The sequence below is a fragment of the Electrophorus electricus genome, chromosome 19 (genome assembly GCF_041902795.1).
Source record: "Electrophorus electricus isolate QZ-2024a chromosome 19, ASM4190279v1, whole genome shotgun sequence".
Lineage (NCBI taxonomy): Eukaryota > Metazoa > Chordata > Actinopteri > Gymnotiformes > Gymnotidae > Electrophorus > Electrophorus electricus.
This window is the reverse complement of record NC_137515.1, coordinates 7,669,455-7,685,070: the sequence shown is the minus strand read 5'-3', so window position 1 is coordinate 7,685,070 and position 15,616 is coordinate 7,669,455. Positions and strand designations below refer to the sequence as shown.

At 42.0% G+C, this 15,616-nt stretch overlaps 6 non-coding genes across 6 annotated transcripts; all 6 read left to right on the top strand.

The window, feature by feature from the left end:
• Window positions 1–947: 947 nt before the first annotated feature.
• Window positions 948–1,020, top strand: trnar-ucu (transfer RNA arginine (anticodon UCU)). The gene has a single exon. It is a non-coding gene; the product is annotated as a tRNA-Arg (tRNA).
• Window positions 1,021–2,840: 1,820 nt separating this feature from the next.
• On the top strand, window positions 2,841–2,913 carry trnar-ucu (transfer RNA arginine (anticodon UCU)). The gene has a single exon. It is a non-coding gene; the product is annotated as a tRNA-Arg (tRNA).
• A 3,714-nt stretch (window positions 2,914–6,627) lies between these two features.
• On the top strand, window positions 6,628–6,700 carry trnar-ucu (transfer RNA arginine (anticodon UCU)). Its single transcript has one exon. It is a non-coding gene; the product is annotated as a tRNA-Arg (tRNA).
• A 3,715-nt stretch (window positions 6,701–10,415) lies between these two features.
• On the top strand, window positions 10,416–10,488 carry trnar-ucu (transfer RNA arginine (anticodon UCU)). Its single transcript has one exon. It is a non-coding gene; the product is annotated as a tRNA-Arg (tRNA).
• A 1,827-nt stretch (window positions 10,489–12,315) lies between these two features.
• Window positions 12,316–12,388, top strand: trnar-ucu (transfer RNA arginine (anticodon UCU)). The gene has a single exon. It is a non-coding gene; the product is annotated as a tRNA-Arg (tRNA).
• A 2,163-nt stretch (window positions 12,389–14,551) lies between these two features.
• Window positions 14,552–14,624, top strand: trnar-ucu (transfer RNA arginine (anticodon UCU)). Its single transcript has one exon. It is a non-coding gene; the product is annotated as a tRNA-Arg (tRNA).
• The last annotated feature ends 992 nt before the right edge of the window (window positions 14,625–15,616 follow it).

The window sequence follows — 15,616 nt, the reverse complement described above, 5'->3', positions numbered from 1 at the left end:
CGCAACTTGACTACAGACAGTCTGCATACGCTCATCTGTTTTTAGTGATTCCAGAAAGTTTGAATGCCTTAGTGAAGAGTTTGCATTAGACATCTTTGCCATTCTTTTCCATCTTCCCCGCAGACCTGCAGCTTCCTACCTCTTGTTTGACTGACAGTTACTCTGCAGAGAAACCTGTACCATCCACTGTCATTCCTGTGGAAAAGGAAAAATGTTTCTGTACCTGACAGACTGTTGTCCTATTAGGAATTAAGCCTTTTATGAGAAGATACGTAAAGTTCACAAAGTGACTTCCATTGTAACTTCTAAAGTTTGATCATAAACAGCCAGAAGGTCATTTTCGACAAAAAAACAAACAGCGGAAAAGCCATTCAGGAGGTTTCGACTGGCCCCAGTGGCCTAATGGATAAGGCACTGGCTTTCTAAGCACTCTCGTTGTTCTAGCAGGTTTCCTACTCCTCTGCCTTCACAGCTTGACTGCAGTCAGTGTGCATACGCTCATCTGTTTTTAGTGATTCCTGAAACTTTGATGCCTTAGTGAGGAGTTTGCATCAGCCATGGTGCAGGTCACCTTGTCATGACATACAAATGATCAAGTAGGGTGGATGTCACAACCCATTTACAAGATGAGTCTGAACTTGCTGCAGCGTTCAAAACTTCATAGCATCTTTGCATAGTTAAGATCAAATGTTTAAATGTGCCCTCGTAATCTTGTACAGAAGCGATACTCAGTCCCTTCAGTGATCCAGTTTTTCTGCTACTTAGGGTGTTTCCTGGGCACTCTCCTTTTTCCAGGAATTAAGCATTTTATGAGAAGATACATAAAGTTCATGAAATGACTTCCATTGTAACTCCTAAAGGTCGATCACAAACAGCCAGAAGGTAATTTTCGACAAAAAAACAAAACAAAAAAACCGGCGGAAAAGCCGTTCTGCAGGTTTTGACTGGCCCCAGTGGCCTAATGGATAAGGCACTGGCTTTCTAAGCCAGGGATTGTGGGTTCAATTCCCATCTGGGGTGCTGAGGCTATGTTCTGTGTGTAGTAGCTCACAGATATCTGAGGAACCTGTCCTCTTCTGTTAGGTTTGATATTACATATAAAAGCATAAACAATTGTAGTCACAATTTAAATTCTTTGAGGAGTGGGCTTAGTCTTACATTGTGTTTCACCAGCTGTGAGGTCCTGTAAATAAAATGCTCCAACATGTTCTGCCATCTGTGCATCAATGTGAGAAAACACTCATTTGAACTCGTATTGAGTCAGTCCAAGTTTTCAGCACTTCTGGATGAAAATAAATAAATAAACATGGTCAGTTAAAGAAGTTACAAATGATCAAGTAGGGTGGATGTCACAACCCGTTTACAAGATGAGTCCGAACTTGCTGCAGCGTTCAAAACTTCATAGCATCTTTGCTTAGTTAAGCACAAATGTTTAAATGTGGCCTCGTACACTTCTACAGAAGCTATATACAGTGATGCAGTTTTTCTGCTGCCTTGGGTGTTTCCTGGGCACTCTCCTTTTTCCAGCAGGTTTCCTTCTCCTCTGACATCACATCCTGACTGCAATCAGTGTGCATACGCTCATCTGTTTTTAGTGATTCCTGAAACTTTGATGCCTTAGTGAGGAGTTTGCATCAGGCATTGTGCAGGTCACCTTCTCAATTGATTGAGAAATATGGAAATCCTGTGGAACAGGTCACCTAGTCAGGATACACATCTTCAGGCAAGAAAAGCTCTTGACAAACTGCTGGATTTTGGCCTAGTAGGATCCTTTCCCATGTTTGCCATTCTTTTCCATCTTCCATCTTTCCATCTTCCATCTGGCCTAATGGATAAGGCACTGGCTTTCTAAGCACTCTTGTTGTTCTAGCAGGTTTCCTACTCCTCTTGCTTCGCAACTTGACTACAGACAGTCTGCATACGCTCATCTGTTTTTAGTGATTCCAGAAAGTTTGAATGCCTTAGTGAAGAGTTTGCATTAGACATCTTTGCCATTCTTTTCCATCTTCCCCGCAGACCTGCAGCTTCCTACCTCTTGTTTGACTGACAGTTACTCTGCAGAGAAACCTGTACCATCCACTGTCATTCCTGTGGAAAAGGAAAAATGTTTCTGTACCTGACAGACTGTTGTCCTATTAGGAATTAAGCCTTTTATGAGAAGATACGTAAAGTTCACAAAGTGACTTCCATTGTAACTTCTAAAGTTTGATCATAAACAGCCAGAAGGTCATTTTCGACAAAAAAACAAACAGCGGAAAAGCCATTCAGGAGGTTTCGACTGGCCCCAGTGGCCTAATGGATAAGGCACTGGCTTTCTAAGCACTCTCGTTGTTCTAGCAGGTTTCCTACTCCTCTGCCTTCACAGCTTGACTGCAGTCAGTGTGCATACGCTCATCTGTTTTTAGTGATTCCTGAAACTTTGATGCCTTAGTGAGGAGTTTGCATCAGCCATGGTGCAGGTCACCTTGTCATGACATACAAATGATCAAGTAGGGTGGATGTCACAACCCATTTACAAGATGAGTCTGAACTTGCTGCAGCGTTCAAAACTTCATAGCATCTTTGCATAGTTAAGATCAAATGTTTAAATGTGCCCTCGTAATCTTGTACAGAAGCGATATTCAGTCCCTTCAGTGATCCAGTTTTTCTGCTACTTAGGGTGTTTCCTGGGCACTCTCCTTTTTCCAGGAATTAAGCATTTTATGAGAAGATACATAAAGTTCATGAAATGACTTCCATTGTAACTCCTAAAGGTCGATCACAAACAGCCAGAAGGTAATTTTCGACAAAAAAACAAAACAAAAAAACCGGCGGAAAAGCCGTTCCGCAGGTTTTGACTGGCCCCAGTGGCCTAATGGATAAGGCACTGGCTTTCTAAGCCAGGGATTGTGGGTTCAATTCCCATCTGGGGTGCTGAGGCTATGTTCTGTGTGTAGTAGCTCACAGATATCTGAGGAACCTGTCCTCTTCTGTTAGGTTTGATATTACATATAAAAGCATAAACAATTGTAGTCACAATTTAAATTCTTTGAGGAGTGGGCTTAGTCTTACATTGTGTTTCACCAGCTGTGAGGTCCTGTAAATAAAATGCTCCAACATGTTCTGCCATCTGTGCATCAATGTGAGAAAACACTCATTTGAACTCGTATTGAGTCAGTCCAAGTTTTCAGCACTTCTGGATGAAAATAAATAAATAAACATGGTCAGTTAAAGAAGTTACAAATGATCAAGTAGGGTGGATGTCACAACCCGTTTACAAGATGAGTCCGAACTTGCTGCAGCGTTCAAAACTTCATAGCATCTTTGCTTAGTTAAGCACAAATGTTTAAATGTGGCCTCGTACACTTCTACAGAAGCTATATACAGTGATGCAGTTTTTCTGCTGCCTTGGGTGTTTCCTGGGCACTCTCCTTTTTCCAGCAGGTTTCCTTCTCCTCTGACATCACATCCTGACTGCAATCAGTGTGCATACGCTCATCTGTTTTTAGTGATTCCTGAAACTTTGATGCCTTAGTGAGGAGTTTGCATCAGGCATTGAGCAGGTCACCTTCTCAAATGATTGAGAAATATGGAAATCCTGTGGAACAGGTCACCTAGTCAGGATACACATCTTCAGGCAAGAAAAGCTCTTGACAAACTGCTGGATTTTGGCCTAGTAGGATCCTTTCCCATGTTTGCCATTCTTTTCCATCTTCCATCTTTCCATCTTCCATCTGGCCTAATGGATAAGGCACTGGCTTTCTAAGCACTCTTGTTGTTCTAGCAGGTTTCCTACTCCTCTTGCTTCGCAACTTGACTACAGACAGTCTGCATACGCTCATCTGTTTTTAGTGATTCCAGAAAGTTTGAATGCCTTAGTGAAGAGTTTGCATTAGACATCTTTGCCATTCTTTTCCATCTTCCCCGCAGACCTGCAGCTTCCTACCTCTTGTTTGACTGACAGTTACTCTGCAGAGAAACCTGTACCATCCACTGTCATTCCTGTGGAAAAGGAAAAATGTTTCTGTACCTGACAGACTGTTGTCCTATTAGGAATTAAGCCTTTTATGAGAAGATACGTAAAGTTCACAAAGTGACTTCCATTGTAACTTCTAAAGTTTGATCATAAACAGCCAGAAGGTCATTTTCGACAAAAAAACAAACAGCGGAAAAGCCATTCAGGAGGTTTCGACTGGCCCCAGTGGCCTAATGGATAAGGCACTGGCTTTCTAAGCACTCTCGTTGTTCTAGCAGGTTTCCTACTCCTCTGCCTTCACAGCTTGACTGCAGTCAGTGTGCATACGCTCATCTGTTTTTAGTGATTCCTGAAACTTTGATGCCTTAGTGAGGAGTTTGCATCAGCCATGGTGCAGGTCACCTTGTCATGACATACAAATGATCAAGTAGGGTGGATGTCACAACCCATTTACAAGATGAGTCTGAACTTGCTGCAGCGTTCAAAACTTCATAGCATCTTTGCATAGTTAAGATCAAATGTTTAAATGTGCCCTCGTAATCTTGTACAAAAGCGATACTCAGTCCCTTCAGTGATCCAGTTTTTCTGCTACTTAGGGTGTTTCCTGGGCACTCTCCTTTTTCCAGGAATTAAGCATTTTATGAGAAGATACATAAAGTTCATGAAATGACTTCCAATGTAACTCCTAAAGGTTGATCACAAACAGCCAGAAGGTAATTTTCGACAAAAAAACAAAACAAAAAAACCGGCGGAAAAGCCGTTCCGCAGGTTTTGACTGGCCCCGTTGGCGTAATGGATAAGGCACTGGCCTTCTAAGCCAGGAATTGTGGGTTCAATTCCCATCTGGGTGTGCTGAGGCTATGTTCTGTGTGTAGTAGCTCACAGATATCTGAGGAACCTGTCCTCTTCTGTTAGGTTTGATATTACATATAAAAGCATAAACAATTGTAGTCACAATTTAAATTCTTTGAGGAGTGGGCTTAGTCTTACATTGTGTTTCACCAGCTGTGAGGTCCTGTAAATAAAATGCTCCAACATGTTCTGCCATCTGTGCATCAATGTGAGAAAACACTCATTTGAACTCGTATTGAGTCAGTCCAAGTTTTCAGCACTTCTGGATGAAAATAAATAAATAAACATGGTCAGTTAAAGAAGTTACAAATGATCAAGTAGGGTGGATGTCACAACCCGTTTACAAGATGAGTCCGAACTTGCTGCAGCGTTCAAAACTTCATAGCATCTTTGCTTAGTTAAGCACAAATGTTTAAATGTGGCCTCGTACACTTCTACAGAAGCTATATACAGTGATGCAGTTTTTCTGCTGCCTTGGGTGTTTCCTGGGCACTCTCCTTTTTCCAGCAGGTTTCCTTCTCCTCTGACATCACATCCTGACTGCAATCAGTGTGCATACGCTCATCTGTTTTTAGTGATTCCTGAAACTTTGATGCCTTAGTGAGGAGTTTGCATCAGGCATTGAGCAGGTCACCTTCTCAAATGATTGAGAAATATGGAAATCCTGTGGAACAGGTCACCTAGTCAGGATACACATCTTCAGGCAAGAAAAGCTCTTGACAAACTGCTGGATTTTGGCCTAGTAGGATCCTTTCCCATGTTTGCCATTCTTTTCCATCTTCCATCTTTCCATCTTCCATCTGGCCTAATGGATAAGGCACTGGCTTTCTAAGCACTCTTGTTGTTCTAGCAGGTTTCCTACTCCTCTTGCTTCGCAACTTGACTACAGACAGTCTGCATACGCTCATCTGTTTTTAGTGATTCCAGAAAGTTTGAATGCCTTAGTGAAGAGTTTGTATTAGACATCTTTGCCATTCTTTTCCATCTTCCCCGCAGACCTGCAGCTTCCTACCTCTTGTTTGACTGACAGTTACTCTGCAGAGAAACCTGTACCATCCACTGTCATTCCTGTGGAAAAGGAAAAATGTTTCTGTACCTGACAGACTGTTGTCCTATTAGGAATTAAGCCTTTTATGAGAAGATACGTAAAGTTCACAAAGTGACTTCCATTGTAACTTCTAAAGTTTGATCATAAACAGCCAGAAGGTCATTTTCGACAAAAAAACAAACAGCGGAAAAGCCATTCAGGAGGTTTCGACTGGCCCCAGTGGCCTAATGGATAAGGCACTGGCTTTCTAAGCACTCTCGTTGTTCTAGCAGGTTTCCTACTCCTCTGCCTTCACAGCTTGACTGCAGTCAGTGTGCATACGCTCATCTGTTTTTAGTGATTCCTGAAACTTTGATGCCTTAGTGAGGAGTTTGCATCAGCCATGGTGCAGGTCACCTTGTCATGACATACAAATGATCAAGTAGGGTGGATGTCACAACCCATTTACAAGATGAGTCTGAACTTGCTGCAGCGTTCAAAACTTCATAGCATCTTTGCATAGTTAAGATCAAATGTTTAAATGTGCCCTCGTAATCTTGTACAGAAGCGATATTCAGTCCCTTCAGTGATCCAGTTTTTCTGCTACTTAGGGTGTTTCCTGGGCACTCTCCTTTTTCCAGGAATTAAGCATTTTATGAGAAGATACATAAAGTTCATGAAATGACTTCCATTGTAACTCCTAAAGGTTGATCACAAACAGCCAGAAGGTAATTTTCGACAAAAAAACAAAACAAAAAAACCGGCGGAAAAGCCGTTCTGCAGGTTTTGACTGGCCCCAGTGGCCTAATGGATAAGGCACTGGCTTTCTAAGCCAGGGATTGTGGGTTCAATTCCCATCTGGGGTGCTGAGGCTATGTTCTGTGTGTAGTAGCTCACAGATATCTGAGGAACCTGTCCTCTTCTGTTAGGTTTGATATTACATATAAAAGCATAAACAATTGTAGTCACAATTTAAATTCTTTGAGGAGTGGGCTTAGTCTTACATTGTGTTTCACCAGCTGTGAGGTCCTGTAAATAAAATGCTCCAACATGTTCTGCCATCTGTGCATCAATGTGAGAAAACACTCATTTGAACTCGTATTGAGTCAGTCCAAGTTTTCAGCACTTCTGGATGAAAATAAATAAATAAACATGGTCAGTTAAAGAAGTTACAAATGATCAAGTAGGGTGGATGTCACAACCCGTTTACAAGATGAGTCCGAACTTGCTGCAGCGTTCAAAACTTCATAGCATCTTTGCTTAGTTAAGCACAAATGTTTAAATGTGGCCTCGTACACTTCTACAGAAGCTATATACAGTGATGCAGTTTTTCTGCTGCCTTGGGTGTTTCCTGGGCACTCTCCTTTTTCCAGCAGGTTTCCTTCTCCTCTGACATCACATCCTGACTGCAATCAGTGTGCATACGCTCATCTGTTTTTAGTGATTCCTGAAACTTTGATGCCTTAGTGAGGAGTTTGCATCAGGCATTGAGCAGGTCACCTTCTCAAATGATTGAGAAATATGGAAATCCTGTGGAACAGGTCACCTAGTCAGGATACACATCTTCAGGCAAGAAAAGCTCTTGACAAACTGCTGGATTTTGGCCTAGTAGGATCCTTTCCCATGTTTGCCATTCTTTTCCATCTTCCATCTTTCCATCTTCCATCTGGCCTAATGGATAAGGCACTGGCTTTCTAAGCACTCTTGTTGTTCTAGCAGGTTTCCTACTCCTCTTGCTTCGCAACTTGACTACAGACAGTCTGCATACGCTCATCTGTTTTTAGTGATTCCAGAAAGTTTGAATGCCTTAGTGAAGAGTTTGCATTAGACATCTTTGCCATTCTTTTCCATCTTCCCCGCAGACCTGCAGCTTCCTACCTCTTGTTTGACTGACAGTTACTCTGCAGAGAAACCTGTACCATCCACTGTCATTCCTGTGGAAAAGGAAAAATGTTTCTGTACCTGACAGACTGTTGTCCTATTAGGAATTAAGCCTTTTATGAGAAGATACGTAAAGTTCACAAAGTGACTTCCATTGTAACTTCTAAAGTTTGATCATAAACAGCCAGAAGGTCATTTTCGACAAAAAAACAAACAGCGGAAAAGCCATTCAGGAGGTTTCGACTGGCCCCAGTGGCCTAATGGATAAGGCACTGGCTTTCTAAGCACTCTCGTTGTTCTAGCAGGTTTCCTACTCCTCTGCCTTCACAGCTTGACTGCAGTCAGTGTGCATACGCTCATCTGTTTTTAGTGATTCCTGAAACTTTGATGCCTTAGTGAGGAGTTTGCATCAGCCATGGTGCAGGTCACCTTGTCATGACATACAAATGATCAAGTAGGGTGGATGTCACAACCCATTTACAAGATGAGTCTGAACTTGCTGCAGCGTTCAAAACTTCATAGCATCTTTGCATAGTTAAGATCAAATGTTTAAATGTGCCCTCGTAATCTTGTACAAAAGCGATACTCAGTCCCTTCAGTGATCCAGTTTTTCTGCTACTTAGGGTGTTTCCTGGGCACTCTCCTTTTTCCAGGAATTAAGCATTTTATGAGAAGATACATAAAGTTCATGAAATGACTTCCAATGTAACTCCTAAAGGTTGATCACAAACAGCCAGAAGGTAATTTTCGACAAAAAAACAAAACAAAAAAACCGGCGGAAAAGCCGTTCCGCAGGTTTTGACTGGCCCCGTTGGCGTAATGGATAAGGCACTGGCCTTCTAAGCCAGGAATTGTGGGTTCAATTCCCATCTGGGTGTGCTGAGGCTATGTTCTGTGTGTAGTAGCTCACAGATATCTGAGGAACCTGTCCTCTTCTGTTAGGTTTGATATTACATATAAAAGCATAAACAATTGTAGTTACAATTTAAGTTCTTTGAGGAGTGGGCTTAGTCTTACATTGTGTTTCACCAGCTGTGAGGTCCTGTAAATAAAATGCTCCAACATGTTCTGCCATCTGTGCATCAATGTGAGAAAACACTCATTTGAACTCGTATTGAGTCAGTCCAAGTTTTCAGCACTTCTGGATGAAAATAAATAAATAAACATGGTCAGTTAAAGAAGTTACAAATGATCAAGTAGGGTGGATGTCACAACCCGTTTACAAGATGAGTCCGAACTTGCTGCAGCGTTCAAAACTTCATAGCATCTTTGCTTAGTTAAGCACAAATGTTTAAATGTGGCCTCGTACACTTCTACAGAAGCTATATACAGTGATGCAGTTTTTCTGCTGCCTTGGGTGTTTCCTGGGCACTCTCCTTTTTCCAGCAGGTTTCCTTCTCCTCTGACATCACAGCCTGACTGCAATCAGTGTGCATACGCTCATCTGTTTTTAGTGATTCCTGAAACTTTGATGCCTTAGTGAGGAGTTTGCATCAGGCATTGTGCAGGTCACCTTCTCAAATGATTGAGAAATATGGAAATCCTGTGGAACAGGTCACCTAGTCAGGATACACATCTTCAGGCAAGAAAAGCTCTTGACAAACTGCTGGATTTTGGCCTAGTAGGATCCTTTCCCATGTTTGCCATTCTTTTCCATCTTCCATCTTTCCATCTTCCATCTGGCCTAATGGATAAGGCACTGGCTTTCTAAGCACTCTTGTTGTTCTAGCAGGATTCCTACTCCTCTTGCTTCGCAACTTGACTACAGACAGTCTGCATACGCTCATCTGTTTTTAGTGATTCCAGAAAGTTTGAATGCCTTAGTGAAGAGTTTGTATTAGACATCTTTGCCATTCTTTTCCATCTTCCCCGCAGACCTGCAGCTTCCTACCTCTTGTTTGACTGACAGTTACTCTGCAGAGAAACCTGTACCATCCACTGTCATTCCTGTGGAAAAGGAAAAATGTTTCTGTACCTGACAGACTGTTGTCCTATTAGGAATTAAGCCTTTTATGAGAAGATACGTAAAGTTCACAAAGTGACTTCCATTGTAACTTCTAAAGTTTGATCATAAACAGCCAGAAGGTCATTTTCGACAAAAAAACAAACAGCGGAAAAGCCATTCAGGAGGTTTCGACTGGCCCCAGTGGCCTAATGGATAAGGCACTGGCTTTCTAAGCACTCTCGTTGTTCTAGGAGGTTTCCTACTCCTCTGCCTTCACAGCTTGACTGCAGTCAGTGTGCATACGCTCATCTGTTTTTAGTGATTCCTGAAACTTTGATGCCTTAGTGAGGAGTTTGCATCAGCCATGGTGCAGGTCACCTTGTCATGACATACAAATGATCAAGTAGGGTGGATGTCACAACCCATTTACAAGATGAGTCTGAACTTGCTGCAGCGTTCAAAACTTCATAGCATCTTTGCATAGTTAAGATCAAATGTTTAAATGTGCCCTCGTAATCTTGTACAGAAGCGATATTCAGTCCCTTCAGTGATCCAGTTTTTCTGCTACTTAGGGTGTTTCCTGGGCACTCTCCTTTTTCCCGGAATTAAGCATTTTATGAGAAGATACATAAAGTTCATGAAATGACTTCCATTGTAACTCCTAAAGGTTGATCACAAACAGCCAGAAGGTAATTTTCGACAAAAAAAACAAAAAAAAAAAAACGGCAGAAAAGCCGTTCCGCAGGTTTTGACTGGCCCCAGTGGCCTAATGGATAAGGCACTGGCTTTCTAAGCCAGGGATTGTGGGTTCAATTCCCATCTGGGGTGCTGAGGCTATGTTCTGTGTGTAGTAGCTCACAGATATCTGAGGAACCTGTCCTCTTCTGTTAGGTTTGATATTACATATAAAAGCATAAACAATTGTAGTCACAATTTAAATTCTTTGAGGAGTGGGCTTAGTCTTACATTGTGTTTCACCAGCTGTGAGGTCCTGTAAATAAAATGCTCCAACATGTTCTGCCATCTGTGCATCAATGTGAGAAAACACTCATTTGAACTCGTATTGAGTCAGTCCAAGTTTTCAGCACTTCTGGATGAAAATAAATAAATAAACATTGTCAGTTAAAGAAGGTACAAATGATCAAGTAGGGTGGATGTCACAACCCGTTTACAAGATGAGTCCGAACTTGCTGCAGCATTCAAAACTTCATAGCATCTTTGCTTAGTTAAGCACAAATGTTTAAATGTGGCCTCGTACACTTCTACAGAAGCTATATACAGTGATGCAGTTTTTCTGCTGCTTTGGGTGTTTCCTGGGCACTCTCCTTTTTCCAGCAGGTTTCCTTCTCCTCTGACATCACATCCTGACTGCAATCAGTGTGCATACGCTCATCTGTTTTTAGTGATTCCTGAAACTTTGATGCCTTAGTGAGGAGTTTGCATCAGGCATTGTGCAGGTCACCTTCTCAAATGATAGAGAAATATGGAAATCCTGTGGAACAGGTCACCTAGTCAGGATACACATCTTCAGGCAAGAAAAGCTCTTGACAAACTGCTGGATTTTGGCCTAGTAGGATCCTTTCCCATGTTTGCCATTCTTTTCCATCTTCCATCTTCCATCTTTCCATCTTCCATCTGGCCTAATGGATAAGGCACTGGCTTTCTAAGCACTCTTGTTGTTCTAGCAGGTTTCCTACTCCTCTTGCTTCGCAACTTGACTACAGACAGTCTGCATACGCTCATCTGTTTTTAGTGATTCCAGAAAGTTTGAATGCCTTAGTGAAGAGTTTGTATTAGACATCTTTGCCATTCTTTTCCATCTTCCCCGCAGACCTGCAGCTTCCTACCTCTTGTTTGACTGACAGTTACTCTGCAGAGAAACCTGTACCATCCACTGTCATTCCTGTGGAAAAGGAAAAATGTTTCTGTACCTGACAGACTGTTGTCCTATTAGGAATTAAGCCTTTTATGAGAAGATACGTAAAGTTCACAAAGTGACTTCCATTGTAACTTCTAAAGTTTGATCATAAACAGCCAGAAGGTCATTTTCGACAAAAAAACAAACAGCGGAAAAGCCATTCAGGAGGTTTCGACTGGCCCCAGTGGCCTAATGGATAAGGCACTGGCTTTCTAAGCACTCTCGTTGTTCTAGCAGGTTTCCTACTCCTCTGCCTTCACAGCTTGACTGCAGTCAGTGTGCATACGCTCATCTGTTTTTAGTGATTCCTGAAACTTTGATGCCTTAGTGAGGAGTTTGCATCAGCCATGGTGCAGGTCACCTTGTCATGACATACAAATGATCAAGTAGGGTGGATGTCACAACCCATTTACAAGATGAGTCTGAACTTGCTGCAGCGTTCAAAACTTCATAGCATCTTTGCATAGTTAAGATCAAATGTTTAAATGTGCCCTCGTAATCTTGTACAGAAGCGATATTCAGTCCCTTCAGTGATCCAGTTTTTCTGCTACTTAGGGTGTTTCCTGGGCACTCTCCTTTTTCCAGGAATTAAGCATTTTATGAGAAGATACATAAAGTTCATGAAACGACTTCCATTGTAACTCCTAAAGGTTGATCACAAACAGCCAGAAGGTAATTTTCGACAAAAAAACAAAACAAAAAAACCGGCGGAAAAGCCGTTCCGTAGGTTTTGACTGGCCCCAGTGGCCTAATGGATAAGGCACTGGCTTTCTAAGCCAGGGATTGTGGGTTCAATTCCCATCTGGGGTGCTGAGGCTATGTTCTGTGTGTAGTAGCTCACAGATATCTGAGGAACCTGTCCTCTTCTGTTAGGTTTGATATTACATATAAAAGCATAAACAATTGTAGTCACAATTTAAATTCTTTGAGGAGTGGGCTTAGTCTTACATTGTGTTTCACCAGCTGTGAGGTCCTGTAAATAAAATGCTCCAACATGTTCTGCCATCTGTGCATCAATGTGAGAAAACACTCATTTGAACTCGTATTGAGTCAGTCCAAGTTTTCAGCACTTCTGGATGAAAATAAATAAATAAACATGGTCAGTTAAAGAAGTTACAAATGATCAAGTAGGGTGGATGTCACAACCCGTTTACAAGATGAGTCCGAACTTGCTGCAGCATTCAAAACTTCATAGCATCTTTGCTTAGTTAAGCACAAATGTTTAAATGTGGCCTCGTACACTTCTACAGAAGCTATATACAGTGATGCAGTTTTTCTGCTGCCTTGGGTGTTTCCTGGGCACTCTCCTTTTTCCAGCAGGTTTCCTTCTCCTCTGACATCACATCCTGACTGCAATCAGTGTGCATACGCTCATCTGTTTTTAGTGATTCCTGAAACTTTGATGCCTTAGTGAGGAGTTTGCATCAGGCATTGTGCAGGTCACCTTCTCAAATGATTGAGAAATATGGAAATCCTGTGGAACAGGTCACCTAGTCAGGATACACATCTTCAGGCAAGAAAAGCTCTTGACAAACTGCTGGATTTTGGCCTAGTAGGATCCTTTCCCATGTTTGCCATTCTTCTCCATCTTCCATCTTTCCATCTTCCATCTGACCTAATGGATAAGGCACTGGCTTTCTAAGCACTCTTGTTGTTCTAGCAGGTTTCCTTCTCCTCTGACATCACATCCTGACTGCAATCAGTGTGCATACGCTCATCTGTTTTTAGTGATTCCTGAAACTTTGATGCCTTAGTGAGGAGTTTGCATCAGGCATTGTGCAGGTCACCTTCTCAAATGATTGAGAAATATGGAAATCCTGTGGAACAGGTCACCTAGTCAGGATACACATCTTCAGGCAAGAAAAGCTCTTGACAAACTGCTGGATTTTGGCCTAGTAGGATCCTTTCCCATGTTTGCCATTCTTTTCCATCTTCCATCTTTCCATCTTCCATCTGGCCTAATGGATAAGGCACTGGCTTTCTAAGCACTCTTGTTGTTCTAGCAGGTTTCCTACTCCTCTTGCTTCGCAACTTGACTACAGACAGTCTGCATACGCTCATCTGTTTTTAGTGATTCCAGAAAGTTTGAATGCCTTAGTGAAGAGTTTGCATTAGACATCTTTGCCATTCTTTTCCATCTTCCCCGCAGACCTGCAGCTTCCTACCTCTTGTTTGACTGACAGTTACTCTGCAGAGAAACCTGTACCATCCACTGTCATTCCTGTGGAAAAGGAAAAATGTTTCTGTACCTGACAGACTGTTGTCCTATTAGGAATTAAGCCTTTTATGAGAAGATACGTAAAGTTCACAAAGTGACTTCCATTGTAACTTCTAAAGTTTGATCATAAACAGCCAGAAGGTCATTTTCGACAAAAAAACAAACAGCGGAAAAGCCATTCAGGAGGTTTCGACTGGCCCCAGTGGCCTAATGGATAAGGCACTGGCTTTCTAAGCACTCTCGTTGTTCTAGCAGGTTTCCTACTCCTCTGCCTTCACAGCTTGACTGCAGTCAGTGTGCATACGCTCATCTGTTTTTAGTGATTCCTGAAACTTTGATGCCTTAGTGAGGAGTTTGCATCAGCCATGGTGCAGGTCACCTTGTCATGACATACAAATGATCAAGTAGGGTGGATGTCACAACCCATTTACAAGATGAGTCTGAACTTGCTGCAGCGTTCAAAACTTCATAGCATCTTTGCATAGTTAAGATCAAATGTTTAAATGTGCCCTCGTAGTCTTGTACAGAAGCGATATTCAGTCCCTTCAGTGATCCAGTTTTTCTGCTACTTAGGGTGTTTCCTGGGCACTCTCCTTTTTCCAGGAATTAAGCATTTTATGAGAAGATACATAAAGTTCATGAAATGACTTCCATTGTAACTCCTAAAGGTTGATCACAAACAGCCAGAAGGTAATTTTCGACAAAAAAACAAAACAAAAAAACCGGCGGAAAAGCCGTTCTGCAGGTTTTGACTGGCCCCAGTGGCCTAATGGATAAGGCACTGGCTTTCTAAGCCAGGGATTGTGGGTTCAATTCCCATCTGGGGTGCTGAGGCTATGTTCTGTGTGTAGTAGCTCACAGATATCTGAGGAACCTGTCCTCTTCTGTTAGGTTTGATATTACATATAAAAGCATAAACAATTGTAGTCACAATTTAAATTCTTTGAGGAGTGGGCTTAGTCTTACATTGTGTTTCACCAGCTGTGAGGTCCTGTAAATAAAATGCTCCAACATGTTCTGCCATCTGTGCATCAATGTGAGAAAACACTCATTTGAACTCGTATTGAGTCAGTCCAAGTTTTCAGCACTTCTGGATGAAAATAAATAAATAAACATGGTCAGTTAAAGAAGTTACAAATGATCAAGTAGGGTGGATGTCACAACCCGTTTACAAGATGAGTCCGAACTTGCTGCAGCGTTCAAAACTTCATAGCATCTTTGCATAGTTAAGATCAAATGTTTAAATGTGCCCTCGTAATCTTGTACAGAAGCGATATTCAGTCCCTTCAGTGATCCAGTTTTTCTGCTACTTATGGTGTTTCCTGGGCACTCTCCTTTTTCCAGGAATTAAGCATTTTATGAGAGGATACATAAAGTTCATGAAATGACTTCCAATGTAACTCCTAAAGGTTGATCACAAACAGCCAGAAGGTTTCCTACTCCTCTGCCTTCGCAGCTTGACTGCAATCAGTGTGCATACGCTCATCTGTTTTTAGTGATTCCTGAAACTTTGATGCCTTAGTGAGGAATTTGCATCAGCCATTGTGCACGTCACCTTGTCAAATGATTGAGAATTATGGAAATCCTGTGGAACAGGTCATCTTGTCAGGATAAATGTCTTCAGGCACGAAAACCTCTTGCCCAAATTGATGGATTATGGGCTAGTAGGATCCTTTCCCATCTTTGCCTTTCTTTTCCATCTTCCTCGCAGACCTGCAGCTTCCTACCCCCCTGTTTGACTGCCAGTTACTCTGCAGAGAAACCTTCACCATGCAGAGTCAAGCCAGAAGACCATTGACCAGTCTTTATGTTTGCTGTGA